This window comes from Salvelinus alpinus, chromosome 27, assembly GCF_045679555.1.
Source record: "Salvelinus alpinus chromosome 27, SLU_Salpinus.1, whole genome shotgun sequence".
Classification (NCBI taxonomy): domain Eukaryota; kingdom Metazoa; phylum Chordata; class Actinopteri; order Salmoniformes; family Salmonidae; genus Salvelinus; species Salvelinus alpinus.
In genome coordinates, this window is record NC_092112.1 from 20,824,689 (window position 1) to 20,849,270 (window position 24,582).

Below are 24,582 nucleotides of genomic sequence, written 5' to 3' on the forward strand. Positions count from 1 at the left end.
ACAAGTTCTTGGAAAACCAAGTTCTTGGAAAACCAGAAGAAGTAAATATTTCTCATAATGGATGTCATGAACTATACTTTGTAATTAAATTGTGTTAAAGGTTTTATAGTGAATGAATTGATACTGTAATCATACAACTATATATTTGGCTCCAGTCTTCCATGGAGATTCAATTGAGAGTCGAGGAGATTTGCTATTTACAAGTATCTCACACAATCGAATCTAACACTGCATGAAATAACCAGTGTGTGTGTGTGTGTGTGTGTGTGTGTGTGTGTGTGTGTGTGTGTGTGTGTGTGTGTGTGTGTGTGTGTGTGTGTGTGTGTGTGTGTGTGTGTGTGTGTGTGTGTGTGTGTGTGTGTGTGTGTGTGTGTGTGTGTGTGTGTGTGTGTACAGTACCAGTCAAAGGTTTGGACATTCCTACTCATTAAAGGGTTTTTCTTTATTTTTACTATTTTCTACATTGTAGAATAGTACTGAAGACATCAAAACTATGAAATAACACATCTGGAGTCATATAGTAACCAAAAAATATTTTCATTCACTCCGCGGTCCAACTCATCCCAAACCATCTCAATTGGGTTGAGGTTGGGTGATTGTGGAGGCCAGGTCATATGATACAGCACTCCATCACTCTCCTTGGTCAAATAGCCCGTACACAGCCTGGAGGTGTGTTTTGGATCATTGTCCTGTTGAAAAATAAATGATTGTCCCACTAAGCGCAAACCAGATGGGATGGTGTATCGCTGCAGATTGCTGTTGTAGCCATGCTGGTTAAGTGTGCCTTGAATTCTAAATAAACCACCAACAGTGTCACCAGCAATGCACCCCCACACCATCACACCTCCTCCTCCATGCTTCACGGTGGGAACCACACATGTGGAGATCTATTATGCGTCTCACAAAGATACGGCGGTTGGAACCAAAAATCGCAAAATCGGACTCATCAGACCAAAGGACAGATTTCCAACGGTCTAATGTCCATTGCTCGCGTTTCTTGGCCCAAGCAAGTCTCTTCTTATTGGTGTCCTTTAGTAGTGGTTTCTTTGCAGCAATTTGACCACAAAGGCCTGATTCTCGCAGTCTCCTCTGAACAGTTGATGTTGAGATGTGTCTGTTAAATGAAGCATTTATTTGGGCTGCAATCTGAGGTGCAGTTCATTCTAATGAACGTATCCTCCGCAGCAGAGGTAACTCTGGGTCTTCCTTTTCCATGAGAGCCAGTTTCATCATAGCGCTTGATGGTTTTTATGACTGCACTTGAAGAAACTTCCAAAGTTCTTGAAATGTTCCGGATTGACTGACCTTCATGTCTTCAAGTAATGAAGGACTGTCGTTTCTCTTTGCTTATTTAAGTTGTTCTTGCCATAATATGGACTTGGTCTTTTACAAAATAAATAGGGCTATCTTCTGTATGCCACTCCTACCTTGTCCCAACACAACTGATTGGCTAAAAAGCATTAAGAAGGAAAGAATTTTCACAAATTAACTTTTAACAAGGCACAACTGTTCATTGAAATGCATTCCAGGTGACTACCTCATGAAGCTGGTTGAGAGAATGCCAAGAGTGTGCAAAGCTGTCATCAATCAAAGGGTGGCTACTTTGAAGAATCTCAAATATAAAATATATGTTGATTTGTTTAACACTTTTTTGGTTACCACATGATTCCATATGTGTTATTTCATAGTTGTGATGTCTTCACTATTATTCTACAATGTAGAAAATTGTAAAAAATAAACAAAAACCCTTGAATGAGTAAGTGTGTCCAAACTTTTGACCGGTACTATATGTGTATGTGCATTAATGTGGCTATATGTACTGTATGTGTGTGTGTGTGTGTGTGTGTGTGTGTGTGTGTGTGTGTGTGTGTGTGTGTGTGTGTGTGTGTGTGTGTGTGTGTGTGTGTGTGTATGTGTGTGTGTGTGTGTGTGTGGCAGTGGGGCAGGTTTATTTACACACACACAGACACACACACACAGGTGTCTTTATTCCCTGGAGGACCAGGGATGAGTTCCAAGTGGGCCAGGCAAGACCATGTGCCGTAACCCTGCAGCCCCACAGACCTGTTTCAAAGCTGGCTTTGTGCTACGGAAACATGGCATGCGACTCAAATAACACCCTATTCCCTATATAGTGCACTACTACTTTTAACCAGAGCCCTGTGGGGTTCCATTTGGGATGCAGACATGGGCTTCTGCACTGAGATGGGATTATCCCTGTGGCCAGGCAAGGGCACGATTATACAATCCCCATTAAGAGTAGCCGAGTTTCATCCACTAGGCTTTAAGTGATTATTATATTAAAGTGCCCTTCAGTCCATAGGCAGGCAGTCTGGTAATATTGGAGAGTGTAATTGTAATTTTGTAAATGGGGGGTTGATGATCTCTAGTCACCTCACACATTGTTCCTCACCTGTGTGTATCTGCTGTGCTCATAAAACACACCATAATGAATGTTGGTCATGTGCAGTAGACGCCTGCTGTCTGTCGACAAACGGTAGCGGTTCAACATGTAGAGTCATCTGGAAATGAATAGAAAATGACGGCCGATGTTCTGTGGTCAGAGGCAACCGGACGGCTACCTGCTGCGCTGCCACTGTTGGTCTGTCTTGTCCTCTAGGTGAAGAGAAGGAAGTGGATAGAGCTCTGTCTCTCAGTATTTTATCCTATAACAGGACAAGAAGGAAATAAGTCACGACCATATACCTTACTTCATTGTTTATTCCATGCTGCTGAACGTGCTGAAACTGATAGGGACATCTGAAGCTTTCAAGGCAAATTTGCATCTCTACCTATAGGTTTAACCTGCTTAACTCCTGATGACATACTCTTTGGTGTAGGACTGGATGCATAAAGAACCTCTCTGTCACTAGATGAGACATCGACAGCTCCTTGTACTACACTGGTATTTACGGTGTTGAGGCTGTCCTAATATGGGCACCGTAGATATTGAGAGGTGTTTGTTTCCCTGAAACAGTGAGTGTGTCTATAAACTCATTGCCCCCTCATCTACTCAACAATGCAGTACATCCACAGCAACCTTTAGTGGCAGTGATGTCACTGATATCACAGAAACAAGAGTACAGTCCTCCTCCCTCAGTTGCTGTGAAAATGTAGCATAATTTGCAAAGAATGTATTGCAATAAGCTGGTGGTGTGTTGAAATCTGAGATGACTTTTCCTCACGTACTGACCTGCTGGAGTCATTTCCTGGGACACTGCTTGTCTTTGCTTGTGTGTGTGTGCGCGTGTGTGCATGTGTTTTCTTAGCACTGTTCACTAATCTATCCTTACAACCAGCTTGCAAGGAAGCATAAGGGATTGTGTAAACTAAGCATCAAATTAAATCAAAGTGCATTTTTCAGTTTGATGTTTTAGTAACAGACTTTTAGACCATTTTAAAGAAACTTGATCACTGGCTGTGACTCATACTAAACAAATCAAATCAACTAGCATGCCAGTGTGTTTTCTTCTTCTAAGCATTGATATGACACCATCACTCTCCTGGGCTACGGTCCAAATGGTACCCTATTCCCTACATAGTGCACTACTTTCGACTATTGTCCTATATGTGTCCTACTCAAAAGTAGTACACTATGTAGGGATAGGGTGCCATTTGGGAGGCAGCCCTGTAGTTATGTTGTAAAAAACACTCCCTGGTGATGTCATGAAGGACTTGTTTCTCTTCCTCCTCTGGTCTGTGGAAAAGGGGGGGATGAGAACTAACATCCGTTGAAGGAGGGTGAAGGGTTTCTATGGATGTGACGAGGCTGTGTGTACCCCTTCTCCTCTGGTCTGAAGTGACGAGGCTGTGTGTACCCCTTCTCCTCTGGTCTGAAGTGACGAGGCTGTGGGTACCCCTTCTCCTCTGGTCTGAAGTGACGAGGCTGTGTGTACCCCTTCTCCTCTGGTCTGAAGTGACGAGGCTGTGTGTACCCCTTCTCCTCTGGTCTGAAGTGACGAGGCTGTGGGTACCCCTTCTCCTCTGGTCTGAAGTGACGAGGCTGTGTGTACCCCTTCTCCTCCCCTGGTCTGATGTTATGAGGCTGTGTGTACCCCTTCTGCTCTGGTCTGAAGTGACGAGGCTGTGTGTACCCCTTCTCCTCTGGTCTAATGTGATGAGGCTATGTGTACCTCTTCTCTGGTCTGACGTGATGAGGTTGTGTGTACCTCTTCTCCTCTGGTCTGATGTGACGAGGCTGTGTGTACCCCTTCTCCTCTGGTCTAATGTGACGAGGCTATGTGTACCGCTCCTCTGAAGTGACGAGGCTGTGTGTACCCCTTCTCCTCTGGTCTAATGTGACGAGGCTATGTGTACCGCTCCTCTGAAGTGACGAGGCTGTGTGTACCCCTTCTCCTCTGGTCTGATGTGACAAGGCTGTGTGTACCCCTTCTCCTCTGGTCTGATGTGACGAGGCTGTGTGTACCCCTTCTCCTCTGGTCTGATGTGACGAGGCTGTGTGTACCCCTTCTCCTCTGGTCTGATGTGACGAGGCTGTGTGTACCCCTTCTTCTCCCCTAGTCTGAAGTGTGTATGGCTCGGTGTATGGTGGGTGTATTGCTTGGTGTATGGTGTGTGTATGGCTCAGTGTATAGTGTGTGTATGGCTCGGTGTATGGTGTGTGTATGGCTCGGTGTATGGTGTTATTGTCAGGACCCGGTGCGAGAAACAGTCACTAATAATAGGCAGAACCCAGAAGATGAGGCAGACACAGCAGTACTAGAGATGGTGGTTTAATAAAAAATGGATATCTTCCAACAATAAAAAGAAAATCCACAAAGTGATAAGAACCGCAAGGGAAAAAACAAACCTCAAAAGACTAATCCAAAAAACACAAGAACAAAACCAGAGAACCTCTGGAAAATCAAACAAGAGAAATATCTATATCAAACAAGGCTTGGGCTGGGGCTGGGTGCTAACTTACAGGTGCAAACAATAATTGGAGCAAGAAAAACAAAAGGTACAAAAAGGTGCAAGGGGGACATCTAGTGAACAAAACCTAAACAGTCCTGGCCAAAACCTGACAGAATCCCCCCCCTAGGAACGGCTCCTGACGTTCCTACCAGCCTTCTCAGGGTGGAGGACCCTGAACTGACGAATGAGGTCAGGGTCCAGTATGTCCTTGGCAGGAACCCAGGAGCGCTCCTCGGGACCGTAGCCTTCCCAGTCCACCAGATACTGCCAGGACCGCTGCACCCGGCGGGAATCCAGTATCCGGTGGACGGTATAAGCCGACTGGCCTCCGATGACACGGGGCGGAGGGGGAGGTCTGCCTGCCGGGATAAGGGGAGAAAAAACAACAGGTTTTAATAAAGAAATGTGAAATGTGGGATTGATCTTAAGGGATCTGGGTAAGTGTAGGCGAAAAGTAACGGGATTGACTCTCCTGGCTATCTTAAAGGGACCGATGAATCTCTGGGACAGCTTGCGAGACTCCACCCTTAGCGGTAAGTTTTTTGTTGAGAGCCATACTCTCTGGCCGGGGTACAGGGTGGGACCGGGACGGCGACGTCTGTTGGCTTGTCGCTGGTACTGCTGTGAGGAACGCAGAAGATTAAGACGGGCCTTCTTCCACGTAAGCCGACAGCGTCTGATGAACCTCGAGGCTGAAGGCACTCTGACTTCTGCCTCCTGGTCCGGGAACAATAGCGGAGCATAGCCAAACTGACACTCATGCGGAGACATACCAGTGGAGGAGGAGCACAAGGTGTTGTGCGCGTACTCGGCCCAAACAATGAAGGATGACCATGTGGACGGGTTGTTGGAAACCATACATCTGAGGGTGGTTTCCAGCTCCTGATTCATCCTCTCAGTTTGGCCGTTGGACTCCGGATGGTACCCTGAAGATAAACTGGCCGTGGCCCCTATGAGTTGGCAGAAGGCCTTCCAAAACCTTGAGGCGAACTGGGGACCTCTGTCGGAAACCATATCTTGCGGGATACCAAAGACTCGGAACACATGGTTAATCACCAACTCAGCTGTTTCCTTGGCAGAAGGTAATTTGGTCAAGGGAACAAACCTGGCCGCCTTAGAAAACCTGTCGATGATGACTAGGATAGTAGTATTACCATGGGACGGAGGAAGGCCAGTAATAAAGTCCAACGAGATATGGGACCAGGGTCGGTGGGGAATAGATAAAGGATGAAGGAGTCCTTGAGGGCGGAGGTGAGAAGATTTGCCCTGGCAGCACACGGGACAGGCCTTGACGAAAGTGGCAACGTCTTCTTTTATGGTGGGCCACCAGAACTTACGCTGAATGAACTCCAAGGTGCGACCTACGCCCGGGTGACAGGTGAGGCGAGAGGAGTGCCCCCACAGAAGGACTTGGGATCTTGCTGCCTTGGGAACAAACAACCGATTAGCAGGACCTCCTCCAGGGCCCGGTTCGATGGCTTGAGCTTGTTTCACGGTATCCTCCACTTGCCACGAGATCGGAGCCACGATCTTAGCGGCCGGAAGGACAGTCATGTCAGTATCTTCTCGAATGGCAGGAGAGTAGATTCGTGACAAGGCGTCCGGTTTGAGATTCTTCGACCCGGGTCTATAGGTGAGGATAAACTGAAATCGGCTGAAGAAAAGAGACCATCGAGCTTGTCTGGAGTTCAACCGCTTCGCCTGCTGGATATACTCCAGATTTTTGTGGTCCGTAAGCACTTGAAACGGTTGAGAAGCCCCCTCGAGCCAGTGTCTCCATTCCTTCAATGCCATCTTAACTGCTAGGAGTTCACGATCCCCCACATCGTAATTCCTCTCGGCCGGGGTAAGCCGGTGAGAGAAGAAGGCGCAAGGATGAAGCTTCTTGTCTTCACCCCTCTGAGACAGGACAGCTCCAACCCCAACCTCTGATGCGTCTACCTCCACCACAAAAGGTTCATCCGCCGTTGGTAGTGTCAGGATGGGAGCAGAGAGGATGCGCTGCTTGAGTCCTTGGAAGGCCGTCTCAGCCTCTCTTCCCCACAGAAACCTTGTGTTGCCACCCTTGGTTACAGCTGAGAGAGGGGCTGCCACCGAGCTGAAGTTCTTGATGAACTTGCGGTAAAAGTTGGTGAAGCCCAGGAAACGCTGAACTTCCTTAACGGACTTGGGGGTGGGCCAATCCGCTACCGCCCCTACCTTCTTGGGGTCCATCTGGACTCGACCGGGTTCCACTATAAATCCCAGGAATTGTACTCGAGAGGAATGAAATTCACACTTTTCCGGCTTAACGTACAAATGGCTGTCTAGGAGGCGTTTGAGCACTTGTCTGACATGCTTGGTGTGTTCTTGAAGGGAGCTCGAAAAGATGAGGATGTCATCCAAGTAAACAAACACGAAAATGTTAAGCATATCCCTAAGCACATCGTTTATGAGCGCTTGGAACACAGCCGGGGCGTTGGTCAGGCCGAAGGGCATCACCAAGTATTCGTAGTGACCAGTAGGCGTGTTGAAAGCGGTCTTCCACTCGTCACCGGGTTTGATCCGCACAAGATGGTATGCGTTCCGCAGGTCAAGCTTAGTGAAGACCACTGCTTCCTGGAGCAGCTCAAAGGCTGTGGCCATAAGGGGTAGCGGGTAGCGGTTACGGACGGTTATGGCATTAAGTCCCCGGTAGTCGATGCAAGGACGTAATCCCCCGTCTTTTTTGGCCACAAAGAAAAACCCTGCTCCCGCCGGCGAGGTGGATGGACGCATGAGGCCTGCTGCCAGAGAGTCCTTGATGTAGGTATCCATAGCAGCTCGTTCGGGAGGAGATAGGGAAAAGATCCGACCCCTGGGGGGGCAGGTGCCCGGAAACAGGTCGATGGGGCAATCGTAAGGTCTATGGGGTGGTAGTTTGGTGGCCCTCTGTTTGCTAAATACCGGTTTGAGGTCATGGTAACACTCGGGAACTCGGGACAGGTCGATGGATTCTAGAGACTCGGGAGGGGAACTCAGGGAACTTGGGAAGATACAAGTGGCTTGGCACGTAGGACCCCACTGCTTGATAGTGCCCACAGACCAGTCGATGTGAGGGTTATGGCTGTGAAGCCAGGGGTATCCAAGGACGAGAGGGAACTCGGAACACGAGGTCAGATGAAAGTTCATCACTTCCTGGTGTTGGGAAACTGAAAGTCGCAAGGGGGTAGTGACACGAGTGACAAGTCCAGATCCCAAAGGGCTTCCATCCAACGTAGTAACCCTTATGGGGTCACTTAGAGGTTCAGAGGGAACGCCATTCTCCTTCGCCCAGACACCATCCATGAAGTTACCTGCGGCTCCAGAGTCTACCAAGGCTTGAAGGGGAAGCTCGTGGTTGTCCCAGGAAAGGGTAACTGGAATGAGCAGGCGGGAGTTGGATGGATGGGAGGAGGTTATGTTTCCCGTTACAGTCCTCCCAGGCCTGCACGGGAGAGTGCGTTTTCCCTGGAGCCCGGGACACGTGGAGAGGAAATGGCCCGGTTTGCCGCAATATAAACAGCATCGCTCCCTCATCCGGCGGTCTCTCTCAGCCTGGGAGATGCGTCCAACCTGCATGGGTTCCGGTGGAGTCAGCGAGGATAAAGGTGGAGACTCGGAGCTGGGACCGATAGGAGCTAGGGTGAGAGATCTACGGTTGAGCTCTCTCTCTCTCAGACGCTGGTCTATGCGTGAAGCCAACTTGATCAGGGACTCGAGGTTGTCTGGTGGTTCCCGAGTGGCCAGTTCATCTTGGATGGTGTCGGAAAGACCCTTCAAAAAGCACACTGTGAGCGCCTCGTCGTTCCAGCCACTCGCTGCTGCCACCGTGTGGAACTGGATGGCATAGTCCGTCACGCTGCGCCGACCTTGGCGGAGAGTCAGGAGCTGTTTGGCTGAGTCAGGACCGCTGGTAGGACCTTGAAACACTCGCTTGAATTCTTCAGCAAAGGTAGAGTAGCTGGCACAGCAGGGACTTTGGGCATCCCACACAGCAGTAGCCCAGGCTAGGGCTTTTTCAGACAGCAGGGTGATGATATATGCTATCTTGGACCGGTCGGTGGGAAACGACGAGGGTTGCAGCTCGAAGGAGAGAGAACATTGGGTGAAAAACCCCTTACAAACACTCGGATCACCTGAGAACCGTTGGGGAGGCGGCAGACGAGGTTCAGCCAGGGGGTTAACTGCCACGGGCACTTGAATCTGATGAACTGGAGCAGAAGCGGTTGCAGGAGAAAGTTGATCAGAAATCTGCTTTATGGAAGTCATCATCTCCGACAGAAGTTGAGAATGTCCAGCCAGTAAGGCCTCTTGCTGAACCAGAGCAGCTTCGTGACGTTGGACAGTCCCCTCGTGGTGGGACAGCATGGGAAAAAAGTCCTGGGTACTGGCTGCCTCTGGGTTCATATGAATGGCTCAGTGTTTCTGTCAGGACCCGGTGCGAGAAACAGTCACTAATAATAGGCAGAACCCAGAAGATGAGGCAGACACAGCAGTACTAGAGATGGTGGTTTAATAAAAAATGGATATCTTCCAACAATAAAAAGAAAATCCACAAAGTGATAAGAACCGCAAGGGAAAAAACAAACCTCAAAAGACTAATCCAAAAAACACAAGAACAAAACCAGAGAACCTCTGGAAAATCAAACAAGAGAAATATCTATATCAAACAAGGCTTGGGCTGGGGCTGGGTGCTAACTTACAGGTGCAAACAATAATTGGAGCAAGAAAAACAAAAGGTACAAAAAGGTGCAAGGGGGACATCTAGTGAACAAAACCTAAACAGTCCTGGCCAAAACCTGACAGTTATGGCTCGGTGTATTATGTGTGTATGGCTTGGTGTATGGTGTGTGTATGGCTTGGTTTATGGTGTGTGTATGGCTCGGTGTATGGTGTGTGTATGGCTTGGTGTATGGTGTGTGTATGGCTTGGTTTATGGTGTGTGTATGGCTTGGTTTATGGTGTGTGTATGGCTTGGTGTATGGTGTGTGTATGGCTTGGTGTATGGTGTGTGTAGGGCTTGGTGTATGGTGTGTGTATGGCTTGGTGTATGGTGTGTGTATGGCTTGGTGTATGGTGTGTGTATGGCTTGGTGTATGGTGTGTGTATGGCTTGGTGTATGGTGTGTGTATGGCTCGTTGGGGTCAGCTGCCTGCCTTGCCTTGCTCTGACATAGCAGTGACTTCCTGAGTCACAAACAAACATGACGACTGATGGCTCAGAAAGAAGAGTGACAGAAGGGAACTGCTATTTGGAGTAGTTGCTAAGAACTGCATGTCTCAGAATCTGAGAAGAAGAAGAAGATGGAAGATGGCTGACTGTTGGTGTCTTTTGAGCCTCAAATCACTCTTTCCTCTGTTGAACATGAATTTAACCCATTGTAAATAAATGACATAGGGATAGCAAAAGTTCTGCAGTCACACACATTAGAGCACACACACATTCTCACACAAATGCGCGTGTAAACACACACACACACACACACACACACACACAAACACAATCCAATTGTAACGGCTGTCGTCTTCCTCCTCGTCTGAGGAGGAGAAGTTAGAAGGATCGGAGGACCAATATGCAGCGTGGTAATTGTTCATCTTGTTTAATAAAAGTGAACACTCAAAATACAAAAAACAACAAATGTGAAAAACCGAAACAGTTCTGTCTGGTGCAGACACACGAAGACTGAAGACAACCACCCACAAAACCCAACACAAAACAGGCTACCTAAATATGGTTCCCAATCAGAGACAACACAAAACACCTGCCTCTGATTGAGAACCATATCAGGCCAAACAGAGAAATAGAAAACATAGAAATACAAACATAGACTGCCCACCCCAACTCACGCCCTGACCAACTAAATAAAGACAAAACAAAGGAAATAAGGTCAGAAACATGACACCCATCCCTTAATAAGGGGGCAAGTGGGGCACAGGAAGAGCTCTGTCATTTGAAAAGAATGCCTGCGAGGGTCATAAACAGAAAATGTATTAGAACTAAAACACATAGTCAAATCACTGGTCTCATAGGGACCCTCTTTGTACACATTTAGTCCACCATGCAGTCTGAATTTATCAACAGCATCTTATTAAAACATGATATGTGTCTGGTATTTTTGTCAAGCACTGCATTTTCTCAATGCTACCTCTCAGACTCCTACATACACACAGGACGCATCCCAAATGGCACCCTATTCCATACATAGTGCACTATATTTGACCTGAGCCTTATGGGCCCTGATCAAAAGTAGCAGGGAATAGGATGCCATTTAGGACGGAGATACAGTCAGACTCTGCAGCAGTCAGAGTGTGTTTACATATTCTCCACATGTCCAACTGTCTCTAAATGATTAGGTAAACTCTCTTTCTCTCTGTCTGTCTGGAGAACAATGTGTCTCTGAGGGCTGGGTGATGGTGTTCTCAGATATCAAATCAAATCAAATCAAATTTTATTAGTCACATACACATGGTTAGCAGATGTTAATGCGAGTGTAGCGAAATGCTTGTGCTTCTAGTTCCGACAATGCAGTAATAACCAACAGTAATCTAACCTAACAATTCCACAACTACTACCTTACACACACACACAAGTGTAAAGGGATAAAGAATATGTACATAAAGATATATGAATGAGTGGTGGTACAGAACGGCATGGCAGATGCAGTAGATGGTATAGAGTGCGGTATATACATATGAGATGAGTACTGTAGGGTATGTAAACATAAAGTGGCATAGTTTAAAGTGGCTAGTGGTACATGTATTACATAAAGATGGCAAGATGCAGTAGATGATATAGAGTACAGTATATACATATGAGATGGGTAATGTAGGGTATGTAAACATTGTATTAAGTGGCATTGTTTAAAGTGGCTAGTGGTACATTTTTACATAATTTCCATCAATTCCCATTTTTAAAGTGGCTGGAGTTGAGTCAGTATGTTGGCAGCGGCCGCTAAATGTTAGTGGTGGCTGTTTAACAGTCTGATGGCCTTGAGATAGAAGCTGTTTTTCAGTCTCTCGGTCCCTGCTTTGATGCACCTGTACTGACCTCGCCTTCTGGATGATAGCGGGGTGAACAGGCAGTGGCTTGGGTGGTTGTTGTCCTTGATGATCTTTATGGCCTTCCTGTGACATCGGGTGGTGTAGGTGTCCTGGAGGGCAGGTAGTTTGCCCCTGGTGATGCGTTCTGCAGACCTCACTACCCTCTGGAGAGCCTTACGGTTGTGGGCGGAGCAGTTGCCGTACCAGGCGGTGATACAGCCCGACAGGATGCTCTCGATTGTGCATCTGTAGAAGTTTGTGAGTGCTTTTGGTGACAAGCCGAATTTCTTCAGCCTCCTGAGGTTGAAGAGGCGCTGCTGCGCACACCAGCCAGAGGCGCACACCAGCCAGCTGGTCTGCGCATGCTCTGAGGACGCGGCTGGGAATGCCGTCTGGGCCTGCAGCCTTGCGAGGGTTAACACGTTTAAATGTTTTACTCACCTCGGCTGCAGTGAAGGAGAGCCCGCAGGTTTTGGTAGGGGGCCGTGTCAGTGGCACTGTATTGTCCTCAAAGCGGGCAAAAAAGTTGTTTAGCCTGTCTGGGAGCAAGACATCCTGGTCCGCGACGGGGCTGGTTTTCTTTTTGTAATCCGTGATTGACTGTAGACCCTGCCACATACCTCTTGTGTCTGAGCTGTTGAATTGCGACTCGATTTTGTCTCTGTACTGAGACTTAGCCTGTTTGATTGCCTTGCGGAGAGAATAGCTACACTGTTTGTATTCGGTCATGCTTCCGGTCACCTTGCCCTGGTTAAAAGCAGTGGTTCGCGCTTTCAGTTTCACGCGAATGCTGCCGTCAATCCACGGTTTCTGGTTTGGGAATGTTTTTATCGTTGCTGTGGGTACGACATCGTCAATGCACTTCCTAATGAACTCGCTCACCGAATCAGCATATTCGTCAATATTGTTGTTGGACGCGATGCGGAACATATTCCAATCCGCGTGATCGAAGCAGTCTTGAAGCGTGGATTCAGATTGGTCGGACCAGCGTTGAACAGACCTGAGCGCGGGAGCTTGTTGTTTGAGTTTCTGTTTGTAGGCTGGAATCAACAAAATGGAGTCGTGGTCAGCTTTTCCGAAAGGGGGGCGGGGGAGGGCCTTATAAGCGTCGCGGAAATTAGTATAACAATGGTCTAGTGTTTTTCCAGCCCTGGTAGCACAATCGATATGCTGATAGAATTTAGGGAGTTTTGTTTTTAGATTAGCCTTGTTAAAATCCCCAGCTACGATGAATGCAGCCTCAGGGTGTGTGGTTTCCAGTTTACAAAGAGTCAGATAAAGTTCGTTCAGGGCCATCGATGTGTCTGCTTGGGGGGGAGTATATACGGCTGTGATTATGATTGAAGAGAATTCCCTTGGTAGATAATGCGGTCGACATTTGATTGTGAGGAGTTCTAGATCAGGTGAACAGAATGACTTGAGTTCCTGTGTGTTGTTATGATGATCACACCACTTCTCGTTAATCATAAGGCATACCCCCCCGCCCCTCTTCTTACCGGAAAGATGTTTGTTTCTGTCGGCGCGATGCATGAAGAAACCAGCTGGCTGCACCGACTCCGTTAGCATCCCTTGAGTTAGCCATGTTTCCGTGAAGCAGAGCACGTTGCAATCCCTGATGTCTCTCTGGAATGCTACCCGTGCTCGGATTTCATCAACCTTATTGTCAAGAGACTGGACATTGGCGAGTAGTATGCTAGGGAGTGGAGCGCGATGTGCCCGTCTCCGAAGCCTGACCACGAGACCGCCTCGTTTTCCCCTTTTTCGGCGTCGCACAGGGTCGCCGGCTGGGATCAGATCCATTGTATTGGGTGGAAGGCAAAACACTGGATCCGTTTCGGGAAAGTCATATTCCTGGTAGGAACGATGATGAGTTGACGTTAATCGTATATTCAGTAGTTCCTCCCGACTGTATGTAATGAAACCTAAGATTACCTGGGGTACCGATGTAAGAAATAACACGTAAAAAAACAAAATACTGCATATTTTCCAAGGAACGCGAAGCGAGGCGGCCATCTCTTTTCGGCGCCGGAAGTTATCTGTTCTTAGCTGTTAGCTGTTCTTTGTATGATTGTGATGTTGTGTGTGTGTGTGTTGATTGTTTCTATCTTTTCACATCACAGATCTTAAAAGTATACGACTATTTTCTTCAATTTGTACTCTTAAATGAGCCTTGTTCATGGCCCCATTTCAGAGCAGAAGAATGGAATGCACAAACACTCTACCTCTGTTCCACAAAGAGCCACAAAATACACTTTTATCTCTCAGTTGTTGGGCTGTGAAGACTCAGAGCTATGTACCTTCTACAGACTACAGCACTTCCTCTGCACAGGAACAAGCGGTTTGTAACTTGGCAACCATATACTCAGGCTATGGTATGCATGGCAAAAACACAATTTTCTCTACCTAGACAATTGGGAGTTTTTTAAATATATATATTATTAGCTTGTTCTGTCATATAGGGCTGAATCCATGAGATATTGAAGTCTGCATGCGTGACTTGATTTCTCTCACAAATATACTATTGACATGATTTATGCTTAAGTCAGAGTTGCGTGATTGAGAGAATTCAAGAGTTCTTTATTCTATCCACCAGGATCAGGCCTCTATTGCAAAGTTAATGATATCTGATTGAGACAGGTCATTAAAAGGGGAATGACTGCAACAATGTGCTGTGGGCTGTATGTATGGTATATAGACTAGATGAGGTTAACTGATGGTGATACAGATGGGAATGCATAGCTGGCTGTTAAACTCCAGCTGTAATGGTATTCTGCCTGATTCCTGATGCTAACAGCATGGGTTATATACACTGTGTGCAAAAAAACGTTAGGAACAACTTCCTAATATTGAGTTGGACCCACTTTTGCCCTCAGAACAGCCTCAATTCGTCAGGGCATAGGATGCTGTTAGAAAGCGTTCCACTGGGATGCTGGCCCATATTGACTCCAATGCTTCCCAAAGCCGTGTCAAGTTGGCTGGTAGTGGATTTCTACTCGGAATAGGTCGTTCCATCTCATCCCACAGATGCTCAATTGGATTGAGATCTGGTGACTGGGCAGGCCACTGCAGTAAGCTGAATTCACTGTCATGTTCGTGGAACCATTCCTGGACAATCCTAGCCTTGTGGCATGGGGCATTATCCTGCTGAAAAAATCTATTCACAGATGGATACGCTGCTGCCATGAAGGGATGCACCTGATTGACAATGATGTTCAGATATCCTGTGGCATTCAAACGTTGCTCCACTTTTATCAAGGGGCCTAATGTGTGTCATGAAAACACACCCCACTCCATCACCCCACCAGCAGCCTGCAATGAAGACATGCAGCATGATGGATGCATGTACTCATGTGGTTCTCCATGCCCTAGTCCTCCCATCAGCGTGAAAGAGCAGGAACCGGAACGCATCAGACCAGTCAATGTTTTTCCAATTCTCCAGTGTTTTTCGTCCTTAGCCCACTGCAACCGTAGTTTCTTGGTTTTTGATGAAATAAGTGTTACTCTGTAAGGAAGTCGGCTGCCACACCCCAGTCGTGTGACGAGTTGTGCATTCTTCTATGGGTCTTTGGGCACCAACGTTGTACTGGACAGTCAGCCTCCTTTGTCCTCTTTCATCAATGACCTGTTTTCAACCACTGGCTTGCCATTGGCTAGATGTCCTTTGGGTGGTGGACCATTCTTGATACACACAGGAAACTGTTGAGCGTGAAAAACCCAGCCGTGTTTCAGTTCTTGACACACTCAAATCGGTGTGCTTGGCACCTACTACCATATCCCGTTCAAAGGCACTTAAATCTTTTGTCTTGCCCATTCACCCTCTGAATTGCACACATACGCAATCCATGTCTCAATTGTCTCAAGGCTTAAAAATCCTTATTTAACCTGTCTCCTCCCCTTCATCTACACTGACTGAAGTAGATTTAACAAGTGACATCAATAAGGGATCATAGCTTTTACCTGGTCAGCCTATATCATGGAAAAATATTTTGTACACTCACTGTAGATTGTTTTATGTAAGGCTCCAAATGCCTGAAAGCTCTGTGTGAACAACATCCAGTACATGCACACGTGCACTGGCTCACACACACACACACACACACACACACACACACACACACACACACACACACACACACACACACACACACACACACACACACACACACACACACACACACACACACACACACACACACACACACACACACACACACACACACACACACACACACACACACACACACACACACACACACAGCTCAGCAGCAGATGATCACATGACATCACAGCCAGGAATGCACTCTTAAGCGTTAAGGTCATGTTGGTCCCCTGGTAAAAAAGCTAGCTAAAGACACTATATGTTTTCGTGATGATAATGCATTATCTTAATTTAAGACAGTTTGCTACACCAGAAAATATTCCTGCAGCAACAGGAGATGGGAATTTCTATGTGGATTATAATTAATGAACATTTTTGTAGGGGTTGATAAATATTTTGTAAGGGAAAGTTCTGTACATTTGAACAGTATCTGTGTGGAGGCTTAAGGCTTGGCAATATTTATTTATATTTAACCTTTATTTAACTAGGCAAGTCAGTTAAGAACAAATTCTTATTTACAATGGCGGCCTACCCTGGCCAAACCCTAACCCGGACGACGCTGGGCCAATTGTGCGCCGCCCTATGGGACTCCCAATCACGGCCAGTTGTGATACAGCCCAGAATCGAACCAGGGTCTGTACTGACACCTCTAGCACTGAGCTGCAGTGCCTTAGACCGCTGCACCACTTGGGAGCCCTAGACAGATGATACTAGCCTAATGCTAACGCTGTTAATGCTCACAGGTAAAGCCAAATGACACCCTATTCCCTATGTAGTGCACTACCTTTAACCAGGGCCCATAGTGCTCTGGTCAAATGTAGTGCAATATGTAGAGAATAGGGTGCCATCTAGGATGCAGTCTCTGTGTGTTGGTGGGGGGTACCTTTGAATGCGGCCATGTTTTGTACGAGTACATAGATTCGATTTGATCTGCCTCAAAACCTAATAGAATGTAATTACCTGGCTCAAAGCAACATGGTAGGTTAGTCCTATATACAGTGCATTCGGAAAGTATTCAGACTCATTGACTTTTTCCAAATTTTGTTACGTTACAGCCTTATTCTAAAATGGATAAAAAAAATATATATCCACACACAATACCTCATAATGACAAAGTGAAAACTGATTTTTGGGGAATTTTTACAAATGTATTAAAAATGTAAAACAGACATACCTTATTTCCATAAGAATTCAGACCCTTTGCTATGAGATTTGAAATTGAGCTCAGGTGCATCCTGTTTCCATTGATCATCCTTGAGATGTTTCTACAACTTGATTGGCGACCACCTGTTGTAAATTCAATTGATTGGACATGATTTGGAAAGGCACACACCTGTCTATATAAGGTCCCACAGGTGACAGTGCATGTCAGAGAAAAAACCAAGCCATGAGGTCGAAGGAATTGTCTGTAGAGTACCAAGACAGGATTGTGTCGAGGCACAGATCTGGGGAAGGGTGCCAAAAATGCCTGCAGCATTGAAGGTCCCCAATAACACAGTGGCCTCCATCATTCTTAAATGGAAGAAGTTTGGAACCAACAAGACTCTTCCTATAGCTGGCCGCCCGGCCAAACTGATCAATCGGGGGAGAAGGGCCTTGGTCAGGGAGGTGACCAAGAATCTGATGGTCACTCTGACAGAGCTCTAGAGTTCTTCTGTGGAGATGGGAGAACCTTCCAGAAGAACAACCGTCTCTGCAGCACTCCACCAATCTGGCCTTTATGGTAGAGTGGCCAGACGGAAGCCACTCCTCAGTAAAAGGCACATGAGAGCCTGTTTGGAGTTTGCAAAAGGCACCTATAGGACTCTCAGACCATGAGAAACAAGATTTAACTTTTGGGCCTGAATGCCAAGCGTCACATCTGGAGGAAACCTGGCACCATCCCTACAGTGAAGCATGGTGGTGGCAGCCTTATGCTGTGGGGATGTTTTTCAGCAGCAGGGACTGGGAGACTAGTCAGGATCGAGGGAAAGATGAACAGAGTAAAGTACAGAGATTGTTGATGAAAACCTTCTCCAGAGCGCTCAGAACCTCAGACTGGGGTGAAGGTTCACCTTCAAACAGGACAATGACCCTAAGCACACAGCCAAGACAACACACTTAACCCTAATTGCTCATGTTAGCTCCTCTGAATAAGAGCATCTGCAAAATAACTGAAGTGTAAATGTAATGATCATTTTGCTGCCTCCAAATTTGTTTTGGAGAATTTGGCAGTAGGTCCAACCGGCCTTACAATCGCAGACCATGTGTAACTACGCCAGCTCAGGACCTCAACATTCGTCATTTTAACCTGCGGGATCGTCTGGGGGGTGCTGAGGAGTATTTCTCTCCGTAATAAAGCCCTTTGTGGGGAAAAACTCATTCTGATTGACTGTGGGTGAGCCTGGCTGCCAAGTGGGTGGCCCTATGCCATCCAAGGCCCACCCATGGATGCACCAATGCCCAGTCATGTGAAATCCATAGATTAGGGCCTAATGTATTCATTTCAATTTCAACTGTAACTCAGTAAAATCTTTGAAACTGTTGCATGTTGCGTTTATATTTTTGTTCAGTATAAATTGCTGTAATGGCAATTAAAGATGTTCAAAACAGTGGCCAGACAAAAACAATGGATTTTTCTCCCTTTAGAATAACAAAAAAAACTATTTCATAGTCGATACTAATTCAGAGGGGAATGCCTTTACCATCCAAATTAATGAGACCCTCTGGTTGACGGGGCTGTGGACGTCATGGCAACCTTGTCCCAATTATCTTAACTTCCTTTTGTTCTATGGCATCTATGCTATGTGTTCTAGTTAGGTGACAGATCAGTGAGGTACAGGGAAACAAGCAAATACCGGTTTACCTTTTGTTTCCTATTGGGCTGCCCTGTCCAGAGCCTCTCCGCTCATCCAACACACTGATAGATGTACCCTTAATGTCTTGTCAAGAGCTATATACGGGGGTAATCTTAGCAACCAGAACCAAATCAGCTATTTACATTTTAGACTAATACGGGAGTAAAATGGCTGTGTCTGATTCAGGGTTTTGGATGTCTCGTTGAGTGCAACCCCAATTTAACTCAAGGTCTTGTTGTGCGTCAGTTGATAGCTTGATTTCGTGTTGAGGCTCGGGTTTTGTTTAACACAGTCAAATTTGTCCATACAGTGCAACAGCACACCTATTTCCTGGTCTGTTGCAACTTCAGCTGGTTCTGCATTTGCAGTATCTTCTGTGCGATATGCACACATAGCAGAAAATAGATCCCCCTGGCCCCTCACACACTCATCTTAAAGTTAATCATCACACAGCCTTGACTTTGCAGTCTGGTAATCATCCTGACAAAGACGCTACATGAGCCAGTGCCTGTGAGAGAGGAGGACTCTGCTCCGGATGAACTGATATGGCCTGATCTCATTGAAATCAAATTTGATTTGTCACAGGTGCCAAATACAACAAGTGTAGATTGTACAGTGAAATGCTTACTTACAAGCCTTCCCAACGATGCAGAGTTCAAATAAGAAAAGAATAACACAAGATAAATAAAACACACAAATGAAGCTAGAGTATATACAGGGAGTAGCAGTACCAGGTCAAAGTGCAGGGTTACGAGGTAGTTGAGGTATTCTTTTCTTTTTTCTTTATTTTACCTTTATTTAAACTAGGCAAGTCAGTTAAGAACAAATTCTTATTTTCAATGACGGCCTAGGAACAGTGGATTAACTGCCTTGTTCAGGGGCAGAACGACATAATTTTTTTACCTTGTCAGCTCGGGGATTCGATCCTGCAACCTTTCGGTTAATTGTCCAACGCTCTAACCACTAGGCTACCTTCCACCCCTAGAGGTATGTACATGTGGGCAGGCATCCATCCTAGTCTGACGTGAACCACACATCGGTGTGTGGTTCACGTCAGAGTGGGATTATTTACCCTCGATAGAGACTTAATGAGTCAATGGTCTCAGATAATGGCATATGAGTAACCTAGAGGTTAGAGGTGGTACGACAGAACGGGGAGGTGTGGCTCAGCTGTTTAGATGGACTTATGTACCAAAGGCATCCTGTAACGGAACCAGGCCACCGCTGATGCTCAGTCTGCTCTGCTGTGGTTCCTGGGTAGTGAGCCGAGCAGGGACGGGGTGGAGGATAAGGGTTCAGACATGACCCAGACCTCTCTCTCTCCCAGTATCCTCAGTGATCTGATCATGTTTAACGTCTTACTAGCGTGGCGGAATGAGTCGTCAGAATCAGAAAATCCTCTTTAGGGTGTGATGAGAGTGTGATAATAGAGTGGAGATTGTGTGGCTGCCAGAGTTAAGCTTGGTTAATAGTGGTTTAACACAGAGGGGATCAGCTGTTTTTACATGAGTTCACATCGCTGCTGAGTTTTTCCTATTAAAGTCACACTCTGTAAGATGTGCTCACCCAATCAAAGACTAGGCCACCGGCAAAATTGTAAACGTTACGGGGTAGCAAAAGTATCTCATGACATTTTCACATGCAAATAGCACTTGATTTATATGATATATCTGTGGTGTTCATTCCTTATGTGAGTCGAAGAATCAAACAATTGCTTATCGTTGTGGCAAGTATGTGGATTACAGACAGTACTGCAGTACTACCAAGTAGGCTTTTTTTATGCCTCTAACATAAAACAAGATAATGTCATGATGCATCATGTGACCAGGCAGCCCACTGGGTACACACTAGTTGAATCAACATTGTTTCCACGTCATTTCACTGAAATTACGTTGAACCAACGTGGAATAGACATTCAATTCAAATCAAATCTAAATCAAATCAAATTTTATTGGTCACATACACATGGCTAGCAGATGTTATTGCAAGAGTAGCGAAATGCTTGTGCTTCTAGTTCCGACAGTGCAGCAGTATCTAACAGGGAATCTAACAATTGACGTCTGTTCCAGTGGTAGACCTCCACTCATGGGGCTGATTAGATATATCCTGAGATTTCTATTTCCCTATCGCCCCAAGATCATAATCTTTCATTTTTATGATATTGAATCATGATGAGATTTACTTTATCCTAAAGTATAACATGAGATGACCCTATGTCTGACATAAAATACATGCGGACATATCACGTTGAGGGATCAACCATAAACAGTCATCCACCCTGTGGCACATCACATTTACATTATTCCATGCAGGCTCCATCCAATAGGAGACGTAAATACTTCATTCTGATAGGATGGACAGAGGACATCTCACTTCCTTGTTTGTCTTGCTCAGTTTAGTCTGATTTGCATGTACATTATCTACGGATTTTGGAGTCAGATTAACGTTCTGATTCTAACTCCTACAGATACAATGTCCTGTCCCCTGGGTGGATGGCTGTCCGTTGCCGATGTGTCGATAAAGTTTGGACTGTAATATAAATGACACTGCCTTTTTACTATTGGCAGAGTTCAACAAACAGTTGACCTCTATAGACACAAAGTATTGTCTCTTGACATACACAGGACTGTGTGGTTTTGTCTTCATGGGCTACTGCTTGACTGATGACTGCATATGCATATTTTATGGTGATGTGTTATTCGGGGTCACTGTGTCTTTTAGTAGTTCAGTGTGTCAAGTGATGGGTTATTGCTTCTGGGGGGCGTCGATATGCTGTTGGGTTGAACTGGGCTGGTTGGCTTATGGTGTGGTGTATTTTAGTATGTCAGTCAATCAGTCAATATGGCACATTGTTTGGGATGCCCTGTGTGTTATGGTCTTGTCAGTTGGGTGTCATATTGTTTGGGTTGGGGATGTGTTATGGTCTTGTCAGTTGGGTGTCATATTGCTTGGGTTGGGGTGTGTTATGGTCTTGTCAGTTGGGTGTCATATTGTTTGGGTTGGGGTGTGTTATGGTCTTGTCAGTTGGGTGTCATATTGTTTGGGTTGGGGTGTGTTATGGTCTTGTCAGTTGGGTGTCATATTGTTTGGGTTGGGGTGTGTTATGGTCTTGTCAGTTGGGTGTCATATTGTTTGGGTTGGGGTGTGTTATGGTCTTGTCAGTTGGGTGTCATATTGTTTGGGTTGGGGATGTGTTATGGTCTTGTCAGTTGGATGTCATATTGTTTGGGCTGTACTGTATCTGCAGCTGTAGCAGGACAGACGGCTAAAGGCAGCAAGGTGTCAATGACAGGACCTCATCATAATTCATCTCTGCAGCTTCTAATGAGAGCTATGCAGCTACCAGTCCGGAGCCTGTGGGTTCAATTTCCTGCTGTCACTCGCTCTGTGCTGTGCTGGCTGCTGCACACACACTCCATGCAAACTGCACACACACTCCATGCAAACTGCGCTTCACTCGTTTCCTGCTAGTAGTGTAGGTCTACAAGGGCCCCATCCACAATCCCTTCTCAGAAAAAAACGTTGCTCTATATGCCTTAACCGATTCCTGAACTAAAAATAACTTTTAATTGAGAATCCCAGGTCTGAGTTATACATACTATCAGTTATTGGAAGCACTGCACTGTGACATATTGTGTAAACTAAACATACCTGTAATACTTCTCCTCCTCCTCCCAGTTCCCAGAGTGTGGATTCTTTGGCATGTACGACAAGATCCTTCTGTTTCGCCATGACCTGACCTCAGAGAACATCCTGCAGAGACTGACGTCAGCAGAGGACATCCATGAGGGAGACCTGATCGAGGTGGTCCTCTCCGGTGAGACCTGGAAAAGGGTTGGAGATACTCCATGTCACAAGAGATGAGGTTGATATCGAGAGATGAGGTTGATATCAAGAGATGAGGTTGATATCGAGAGATGAGGTTGACATCGAGAGATGAGGTTGATATCAAGAGATGAAGCAGATTAATGCAGGGTAGTAACATTATGAGTTGGGATTATGGTTCGTTGTTTAGCTAGCTAGCTACATGTCTCAACAAAAGACTCCACTATGCAAGTAACCATTTCAATAGAATGTTCATGATATCACTGCGACAACTGTCGATAGACGGAGATGGTAAATTCGCTCTGGCTATCTACTCTTTCAGAGCACTCTCTTCTGATTGTGCCATAATAACAGAATCAATTTACGAATGCTCAACACCCGTTGAATATGGCCAGTGTCAGTAAACGTTGGCAAAAAAAGCATAATTAAATTGTTGCCAGCAGCACAGTTACAGTCACCTACTTTCTGGATAACATGAAAACAGCCTAACCAGCTCTGCTACAGTGAGTAAAATGGTCAGAGTTCTCTCATTTGTGTCTGGAAGTAGCTAGCAAGCTAGCCAACGTTAGCCAGACAGCTTGGGTGCTTGATTGCTGTTGTTAGGTCAGAGCGCGGATCAACTGTACTCCTTGGCCAGAGTGTCCAGTGTGCACTCTGAATGCTCCGAGAGCAAAGCGCTCTGAATTTACGAACCGGTCAATCTGACAACGCTCTGAGCGCACTCTGGCACTCCAGATTTCATTTATGAACGCAAGCATAGTATAAGCCAGCCTTTAGTCTTGACATTTTTGGTTGTTCAGTACATGGCCTCACATGTGAATCCTCAAAGAGATGGGTGGGGCTAAGGCTAAAGAGGGTGTGAACGATGCTGAATGGGTTTAGACAAAGAAAACATTCAAGGGACATTTTCTCAAAAGTGATGTTACAAGTCTTTTAACTTTCAAAGCAGAATTACTTTCCCATTGTTCCTCAACTGTAGTGTATTATATACCGTTTTCTAGCTCTGAGTCTCTACTTTTTTATTTTTATTTTAAACACTATTTAAAATGTTGCTACATAAGACTGAATCGAGCCAGACTGTCACATTTAGGATGTGGCACATTATAGGTACAGGGATCTCTTTGTTTACCCTGTAACACCCCAGTGTTTCAGATCTCTCCAGATCTCTCCTGTGTAGCTACTATGTTGTCCATATGCCCCCCCCCCCCCCATGTCTCTCCTATGTATCCCCTTCAGTATTCATCCTCTATGTCAACCTATGATAACCCCACAACATTTTGGGCATATTCCCTTTCAATGGCAGTGCCTTGCGGTCTGTTGTTGATCATCCTAGGTGTGAAACTCAACCAACACCTGAACAGCTACACACCCCAGAGTAGTATTCATGTAGAATTCCAACACAAGACGAAATGTATGAACTCACAGCCCAACCACACAAGACTCAACCCCAGACCACTTCCTGATCCTCTCTGCTTGTTTTTGGTGCAGCACGTCCCCACAGTCAGTGCAGATGTAGTGTTGATTAAGTTTTAGTCTGACTGTTCTCTACGTTTCTCCATCGCCTGCTACTCTGTGTGCTCAGGATAAAATAAAAAAATGTCATGTTTTTCCCTCTCTGGTTTTGTCCAGACAGGTCTGCTGAGTTCAGCTCGGTTCAGATCCCTGTCACCTTCTTTGTTCTGCTCTGTTCTGCTCTATTCTGCTCTATTCTGTTTTGCCTTATTCTGCCCTGATCTGTTCTGCGCTGTTCTGCCCTGTTCTGTTATGCGCTGTTCTGCCCTGTTCTGTTCTCCTCTGTTCTGCCCTGTTCTACTCTGTTCTGTTGTAATGTGTTCTGCTCTGTTCTACTCTGCTCTACTCTGCTCTG